Source organism: Triticum urartu, chromosome 1A, assembly GCF_056163025.1.
Source record: "Triticum urartu cultivar PI428250 chromosome 1A, HENAU_Tu73, whole genome shotgun sequence".
Classification (NCBI taxonomy): Eukaryota; Viridiplantae; Streptophyta; class Magnoliopsida; order Poales; family Poaceae; genus Triticum; species Triticum urartu.
Window position 1 is genome coordinate 541,550,257 of NC_141873.1, and position 8,532 is coordinate 541,558,788.

Below are 8,532 nucleotides of genomic sequence, written 5' to 3' on the forward strand. Positions count from 1 at the left end.
CCTGAAAAATAGCATTGGTAGTTATAGCACCACGTCTATTACTAGAGGGAATAATGCGTACACACATGCATGCAGTGCTTCCACTCCGTAGTAGTACAGTACGTGGAGTGAAAATTGTGGACTTGATTGCGGTTACCACGCCCTAATTAATTGAGCATTAAACCAAACACGTCTAAAGTCTCTCTAGTGGTGGAAATGCATTGAGAGAAATGCATCATAATGAAGCGCGCCCTATAAACTGTGACGGAGGGAGGAGTAGTATGAAGGTGCAAAACCAAGTACGCGTATGGCCAGTCGGTCAAAGCACCTCCTCTTGGCATATCACGGACATGTGGGACAGGAGCGTGAGCAAACCGATCTCAATTGACGGCAAAGAGCCAACCCGCCGTTCCTTGAGAGAGACGAGGAGCGAGAACACACAGAGGGGCTCGCACGGAGGCCAAGATATATTCGAGCATGGTTGGTTGATCGATATCATTCATTACATGTTGGGCTGCCGTTTTCCGCCCTTCTCCGAGATAAACATGTACTTTATCAGAGATAAAAAAATAAGAGTACAGACGCTCCACCATGCGGTTCTAGTAGTGGTACTACTCGTACTACTGCGTTTGGCTCTTTGCCTCTTTGTGAAGGCGAACAATGATGGTACTCCGCATGTTGGGTACTACAGTGTATGCCTCTGACAATCTGACACCGAATGGACTGATGCATGTCCACCGAGGGTAGGTTGCATTAGTCAAAAGGCGTAAGCGAGCTTCACCTTGTCTTGCAAGCTTCTCCTCATTCTGCGAGTTGATGGGACACACCAAAAAGTAGTGCTAGTCCATACTCCCTCCTTTCCGGTAATATGGCTTAATCTTTTTTGCGAGTAAATGAGAGAGCTTTATTCATATATATATAAGCATTCTTAGGACGACCAGCCAAGACACTGGTCACTAGGAAGCGAGATACCCTGCAAAAAAAGAAGTAGGAAGTGAGGTGTTTCATCAAGCCAGCTCTCGGCCACATTCAAAGTGCAGCAAGCACGGTTCGCACGAAGATGTGCCGCAAGGTTTGCTGAACTGTTTACATGCTGAATAACAAAAAAAGAGGAAATATTACCGAGCGCTACTATTTGTAACAGGATATGAGCCAGAATTAAGCGAGAATTGTGCCGAGTGTTCCATGCAATCAACTTCCATTATCACATGCGAGAACCCTCGAAGAGAACCAAATGTGTTGAAGATTGCTTTATCAAATTTTAAAATTATAATAAGAGTGCAGACGCTCCTCCATCCGGTTCCTAGTACTAGTACTAGTATAGTACGTACCTTCATAGACTATAGTAGTAGTACTAGTAAACTTTGCGCTTGGCTGTTCGCCTATTCGGGAAGTCGAACAATAATAGCACTAGTAGTATAGTGTATGCTTCTGGCAATCTGACATCGAATTAACTGTTGCAGGTCCACCGCCTGAGCGAGGGAGAGCTTGCATTAGTCAAAAGTTTCTCCTTGTCCTACGAGCCACCGCGCGCAAGCTTCTCCCGTCCTGCAACCGTCTCCTTGTTCGGCAAGTTGACGGGACACAGCAAAGTAATGCTAGTCCATACTGCCTCCTCTCCGGTTAATATGGCTTAATTTCAAACGAGATAAATACACTGTCTGTTACTGTATATTTATAAAAATATGGTCAGTGGACTTCATAATACGCTCATTGCACTCAATATATATATTTTCCGGTGTTTATACGGTCACTAGCTCACCCTGACTGAGTACGTGTGTGCATGCACGTGTAGGTTGAGCACTTGAGTGTGACAGTGTGTGTTCCGTCGTGTGCTCGGACATGCATGCATTAGGGCGTCGCGCATATTTTTGCGTCCATGTGTACGTGTGACTGTTGCATACATGTAGGGGGAGTACATGTAGGGGGCACTAAGGAGCAGTCAAATCACACAGTAAGTTAGTCGGAAGAAGCAACCATCATTTCACTCTTGAATGACACGTACGCAATATAAAATGGTTGATATGGAGAGAAAAAGAAAACCACTATATATACACTAGCAGGAGCCTAAGCTACAAGCCTGCTTGCTTAGGTTGCTCTCTTCACAAGCATAGAACTACGGGCCTGATCCCGCAGCTGGGGGAAGGGAACAATGTTTTGCATAGACGTGGTCGACATCGGCGAGGGAGAAAACCCACAGTCGGTGCGTCCCCAATCAGGGGTCACCGCGGTATGGGCCGATGTCGCGTCCCAACCGCCCTTCTAGCTACATCCCGATGTCCCAGCTAGTCCATCTTCCTTTTGGAGCCGGCTTGCTCCACTGCCGTAGCTCCATCTCCATGTTGATCTTTCTCTACTTCTACCGGCTTCTACTTGTGATGAGTTTATGTCTCATGAACTAGTGCCAGTACTATTATTCTAATCACACTTCTTCAATATCTTTGCCATCAGGGATGCTCAGGTCGATTTTAGTGGAACTACACAAAAGCATTGTATGATCCGAGGGTGCCAGCCGTCTTTCCTTCGACAGGTTCTACCTGGCCAGGAAATTAAATCATGTTTAGGGTTTAGGGTTTAAGTCGTAGTAAACCCAAGAGTAGTTTTTCTTTTGTACACGCTCTCACAACTTTTTTCTTTAGTTGTGAAGTAAATATTGGCTATGATCTGTGAATCATTGAGATGCATCAGCATGCATGTTAGTTTTCCTTTGTATTTGATGGAATGTTGTAACGGGGCAACCTTGGAATAGGAATGAAAATGGAGTGGAAAGTTTCCGTTTTTCCGAAGAAAAAATGGAAACGGAGAGAAACCAACGTTTCGTTTCGTTGGATCGTGCCATCGAGCAAAACCAACGTTTAAATGACGTCTGTCATGTTCATGTCTCACCCTCCTCCATGGCTCGACCCCACACGGTCGCTCGGCATGCCACTCACCGCAAACTGAGTATACAATAACTTTCTCGCCTGCTTGTCGATGGATCGCGCCATGGAGTACTAGCACTACTGGAAGAGATTGACGAGTTGGGGGAGGATAGCTAGCTGTAGCATGGACTCCCAAGAACTTTTTACATGCATGTTGTAGGCGGCTATTGCGACCTTTGAACGCGGAGCAGCCGCGTGCACCCGAAAGCGGCGCGGGCGACACTCTCTCGGCCGGCGCGCCGCTTCAATGCCGGCGCCAGTGAGAGGTCGCGTCCACTCTGGCCGGTCATGAATGCGGCACTGGCCGTTTCGGGCGGGAAGCACACACGGGTGATGAAGAGGCTTCGGGTTGGTCAGGACCGGCCGTGGCAGCGGTCCGGACGTGCGCAAACAAGAGATGATGTATGTTAATATTGCTGCATATATAATTAACAACGTAAATAATGTGCCAGTTGGACAAATATGATTGGAGATGGAGATGGAAATGGAATTTTACGTAAACACGGATATGCATGTCTATGTCTATGTGTGTGTGCGCGACGACTCTCGTGACCTGGAAGCGGGGGCGTGTTTTTGATCGAGTTTTCTTTCTTGGTACGTTAGAAAATCAGTTTGTCTAATTCACATCTAGATGTTATTTAAGGATATCACATCTAAGCTCCCACAAGTATATAATGTAGCAACAAGAAACAAAAAAACTAGGAAAAAAATAGACCACAAACAGAGTGGACATCAACTTAGATATGACATAAGTATGTCACATCTAGATGTGTCCTAGACAGACCCTTAAAAAATTGTCCGCCAGTTTTCGTTTCTTTTATCCAAGAACGCGCGTATTCTATTTAAAACCACTGCTATGGAGAGATTTTTTCTACTCTATTATAGCCTCTTGTTTGATAGATTTTCTCGCGTCTCGCTCTCTCATCCTCTCCATATCAAAACAACATGACAGTGTCCACTCTATCTCTCTCCTCACCGGTGGTCACAGATCCGACCGAATCCCGTCCGCTGCGGGAGGTGAGGAGGTGCAGCGTTTACATTGTTGCCATCGGCGACGAAGGAAGCCGATGCGCACCGTCCTCTCGGAGCCGGCGCTGGCGCGGACGAAGATCCTCCACGCCCTTATTCGTTGTCGTCGTGTGGGCAGATCCTGCCCGCCCGCCTAAACGATATCTCGCCCACCCGAGGTATAACTTCTTGTACTGGTCCAGCTCCCCAGGTCACTGCGTGCGGGCTTTCTTCTATGCGACTACTCCCCAGCTCCCCATGCATAGTAACTAGGGTTCATCGGCTGGTCCAACATCACCTACTAGTACTATTATAGAGGAAATGCCACTCGAAAAGTTGTCCTGATTTATGCCTCGGTGGAGGTATACATGTTGTTTCGACAAAAAGTACATGGTGGTTGTGCGGTCATTGTCCATATGGTGGTAGTACTATCACTGGTTAAATGAAGAAATGTTTTTTTTCTCGGGTATCCTGGTTTAGTTCCCATCAAGATAATTATGATGCTTCTGTTTGTTGGTGTACTTTTCATTAATTCTTATTGACAATTGAGATGTCGTTGCTAACCCTTTTTTATATTTTTGGAAACAGCGATGCGTGTCTCCATACTCGGGCATGTCTTCCCCAATTTTAGTGGAACTGCACAAAATTGGATGGCCATTGTTGTTCCGCCTCACTGTCCTCTGCCACGTGGTTCTTCCTTCCTCGAGCTTGATTACTGAGAAGAAACAGACCACAGTGAGGATTTGTCGAACTTCATAGGTGCCTCACCCAAACTTGATGCCAAATGGATGATGCATCACCACGATGACCTATCGATGCTCATGGTTGCGCCTCATGGTTGCATCGGCTGGTGAAGCTGATCGATTTTCAATGAAAAACAAGTTGTCTTCCATCAGTGCTCTTTGCTTGTTACGCACAAAGATGATATCCTTCGTCAGTTCACCTTGGTTGCGTTGGAGACGCAGTCGTCTTTCACGTTGGTGCAATTTTATCACACAATTGGCTATGAACCAAATGTTTCCTCGAAGAAGGATCGACATTGGTACTAAGAGCATAAGTTTTGTACTGATTTCTAAGCCTTCTCACAACTTTTTCTCTAGCTCCCCTGTAATTTTATTTGTCCAGCTATTAACTTTGATTTAAAAAATGGTGTGGACTAAAAACCCGGATGGACGTAGTAGCCCTCCATTTTTATTTACTCCGCATATTAGATTTGACTGAAGTCAAACTTTGTAATACTCTCAAACCTTTCCGATAATTGAAATTAAAATTCTTTATTTGTACACACTCTCACACATTTCCGATAATTTGGCGCATGTGTGGTTGTTCACTTAAGGGAGGGTAGTGTACCATACGTGAAGGACAGGAAGTGCGACCAGGACGCGTGGGCGTGGATCGTTAGTTCATCGGAAGTAGTACTAGTTTTCTTCACTGTACATTAAATAAAGAGTTTTGTTTCGTACTTACACAATTTAAAACGATTGTTATGGAGAGAATAAGAAAACCACTCCACTATATATTAGTCGTATACACGAGAGTACTATATGGATACAACTTCATTGACTTAGTGCACCTGCCTTTGGATTTATGACAGGTGGGCCCAAAATGTGGCTGGCTCATCTGTCATACAGCCAAAAGCAGGTGCAGTGAAGGCATCGGAGCTTAGTCCATACTACAGTAGTATATATATAAGCAGGAGCCTCAGTGCTTGTTCTCTAGGGTTTGCACTCTCCACACGCTCGCCGCACTACATATATGTTACACGCTGGAGGCTCAGCGTTCATTTTCTAGGGTTTGCTATATTCACAGTCTCTCACCCTCTCTTCACCAGATCTAAACAAGACTACATTGGCCTCTTGTCTCTCTCTCCCCCCTCACAGCTTGTGAAGGAGGCGTCCATATCCCATCGCACCGGGAAGGGGAGGAGGTGCAACGTTCACTCTAACGCCTTCAGCGAGGGAGGTAATCCACTGCCGGCTGCGCTATTCTCTTTCACCCAGCGCCTGTGCGGGAGGGCCACCGACCCCTTCTTCCTCGCTGTCGTACGTAGTGTGGGCAGATCCGGCCTCCCGCCGCACGCCTTGCCACATCCCGATGACCCCTTGAAACCGTCGTTGCTCTAGCTGCATGTGGATCTTTTTTGATCTGTAGTCAAATCTAGGTCTTGGTTCAAAGAGGAAAGAAGGGTGCGGTGGGCTGGAGCAAGAATCTAGGACGTGGTTCAATGAGGAAAGGAGGGGCGGGAAGTAGTATAGACTGGCTATCCAGCCGCTTTGTAGGTCGAAAAGGGAAAAAGAGGGTAACCCAGTACACACATCTGTAAGGAACCGATCTGTTTGTTGAAAAGGGAAAGAAACTGGGGGGTCGGGTAGTTTGTGCAGGACTAGACTTGCTGCCCTCACATAGGAAGAAGGTTCAAAGAGAACAAATATGGGACCAGCGCATATATGCTGCTTGGCTACATACTCTGCATCACCCTTTATACGTGTGGACGCACATGGTGCTGGCATGTCCCATACAGCTATTTTGCTATTGTTAATCTAAGAATGCCACCGTAAAATTGAAGCAATGCCACTGTTAAAAGTAAATTACAATTTTTAACGAATGTTGTTTCAAGAGAATGTCTCTGTTAATATGAACCAATGCAACCATTTTAGAAATGCTACTGTCCTACTTTGTTTTCCATCCAAGATAAGTTAGATGCTTCTTTCTGTCGCCGTTTGTTTCATCCTCCTTTATCGGCAAGTAATTGTTTCCTTTTTTGCCTCTGTTAAAATAGGGCTATCTATTCAACTTGTTGCTATTGCGACATTTTGCTTTGCTACTCGAAACACTTATGTTTTAAGAGTGTTTTGTGCAGTTCAACTTGAATGTCACACCGGTGACTTTGCTTAATTTTGGTGGAACTACAAAAAAGGAGATCGAGATTTGCTTCCAGTCTTCGTGGCGAGTTGTTTCAAATCTTGGTCTCAACCACATGATGTGCAGTGTGCTTTGAGATGTTGTGCTACTTGTTTTGGTACTGTTTTAAATAAATGTTGAATTGAAGCTATTGTATTGTTGTCTTTTCCCATTAAGTAGTGAACAAAAATGGGACCAACCCAGACATGATGCTTGTTGCTTTGTTACAACAAATTCAGCATCACCCCCTTTATAAGCCAGTAATTGATGCCACTCTCAGAATTAACTACTGAATCTTATTTCAAAATTGCAACACTTGTTATGGATTGGCGGGATTACCATTTTTGTTGCCGCATGTTTTATCCTCCTTTTTTAGCCAGTAATTGATTCCTTTTTTGCCTCTGTTTAAACAAGGATATCTATTCAACTTGTTGATATTGCGACATTTTGCTTCGCTACGCGAAACACTTTGCTTGATTTCAGTGCAACTGCACAAAACGAGATTGGATTTCCTATTCGTGTTGGCAGATTCGTATTTTATCTTGTCCGTCTCATGAAAGGCCAGTACAGGCCTTCATCGACATGATTGTGCAGTGTGCTTTGAGATGTTGTGCTACTTGTATTGGTACTATTTTAAATAAATGTTGAATTGAAGCTGTTGTATTGCTGTCTTTTCCCATTAAGTAGTGAACAAAAATGGGACCAACGCAGACATGATGCTTGTTGCTTTGTTACAACAAACTCTACATCACCTCCTTTATAAGTAGATGGAAGCACATACTGTTGTTGCGCCCACTCTCCCCTGGAACTATTTATGCTTTTCGTTAATCTAATGCCGCTGGTAAAATGAAGCAATGCCACTCTCAGAATTAATTAACTACTGAATCTTAGTTCAAAACCGCAACACTTGTTAGGAATGGTACTATCCTTCTTTGTAGTTCTTTCTACATGTTTAACCAAGGTATTGTTAAGATAATGTCTCTGTTAAAATGAATCAGTTGCATTGTTTTAGGAATTGTACTTTTATGATTTGTCGTTCTTTATACATGTTGAAACAAGGCATTGTTAAGATAATGTCTCAGTCAATATGAATGAATCACACTGATGGAGAATTGCTACTCTCCTGCTTTGTTTCCCATTAAGATAAAGTAGATCAGTAGATGCTTTTCTTCTGGGAGTACAAGTCATCAACCGTTATTTCTCAGTAATTGTTTCCCTTATACCTATTGTTGCTTACACGGATATCAAAATTAAAGCTCAGTTTTATTCCGACTTCGATTTTAGTTGAACTGCACAAAAGGAGCCAATGTGTAAGGCAAACTACTACATTACTAGGTCCAGTTGGTCGTTCCACTTTGCTGAAAGAAGCAGTCACTGTTTGCGCTACATTACAGAAGGAATGACCGAGAAGCTTTACAGAGTATTATTAGACACTGGTGACATGACTAGTCTGCAGAGACCATTGGCAATTTAACAACACGTGGAGTGCCCTGGGCAAAAAGTGCCCAAACAAGTACAAGAAGTTACGATAGGACTCCACGATCATAGGCATTACATATTTTGAATGGGAAAAGCTTGTCAAAGTTTAATCATTGATGTTAGCAAGAAGACGTTAGTTTAATATAATGGAATTGGAAAACCTTGTCAAAATTTGCTCATTGATGTTAGTCAGAAGACATGCATTTGATATTTTTGAGTGGGACGCCCTTGCTGTGAGCAGCGT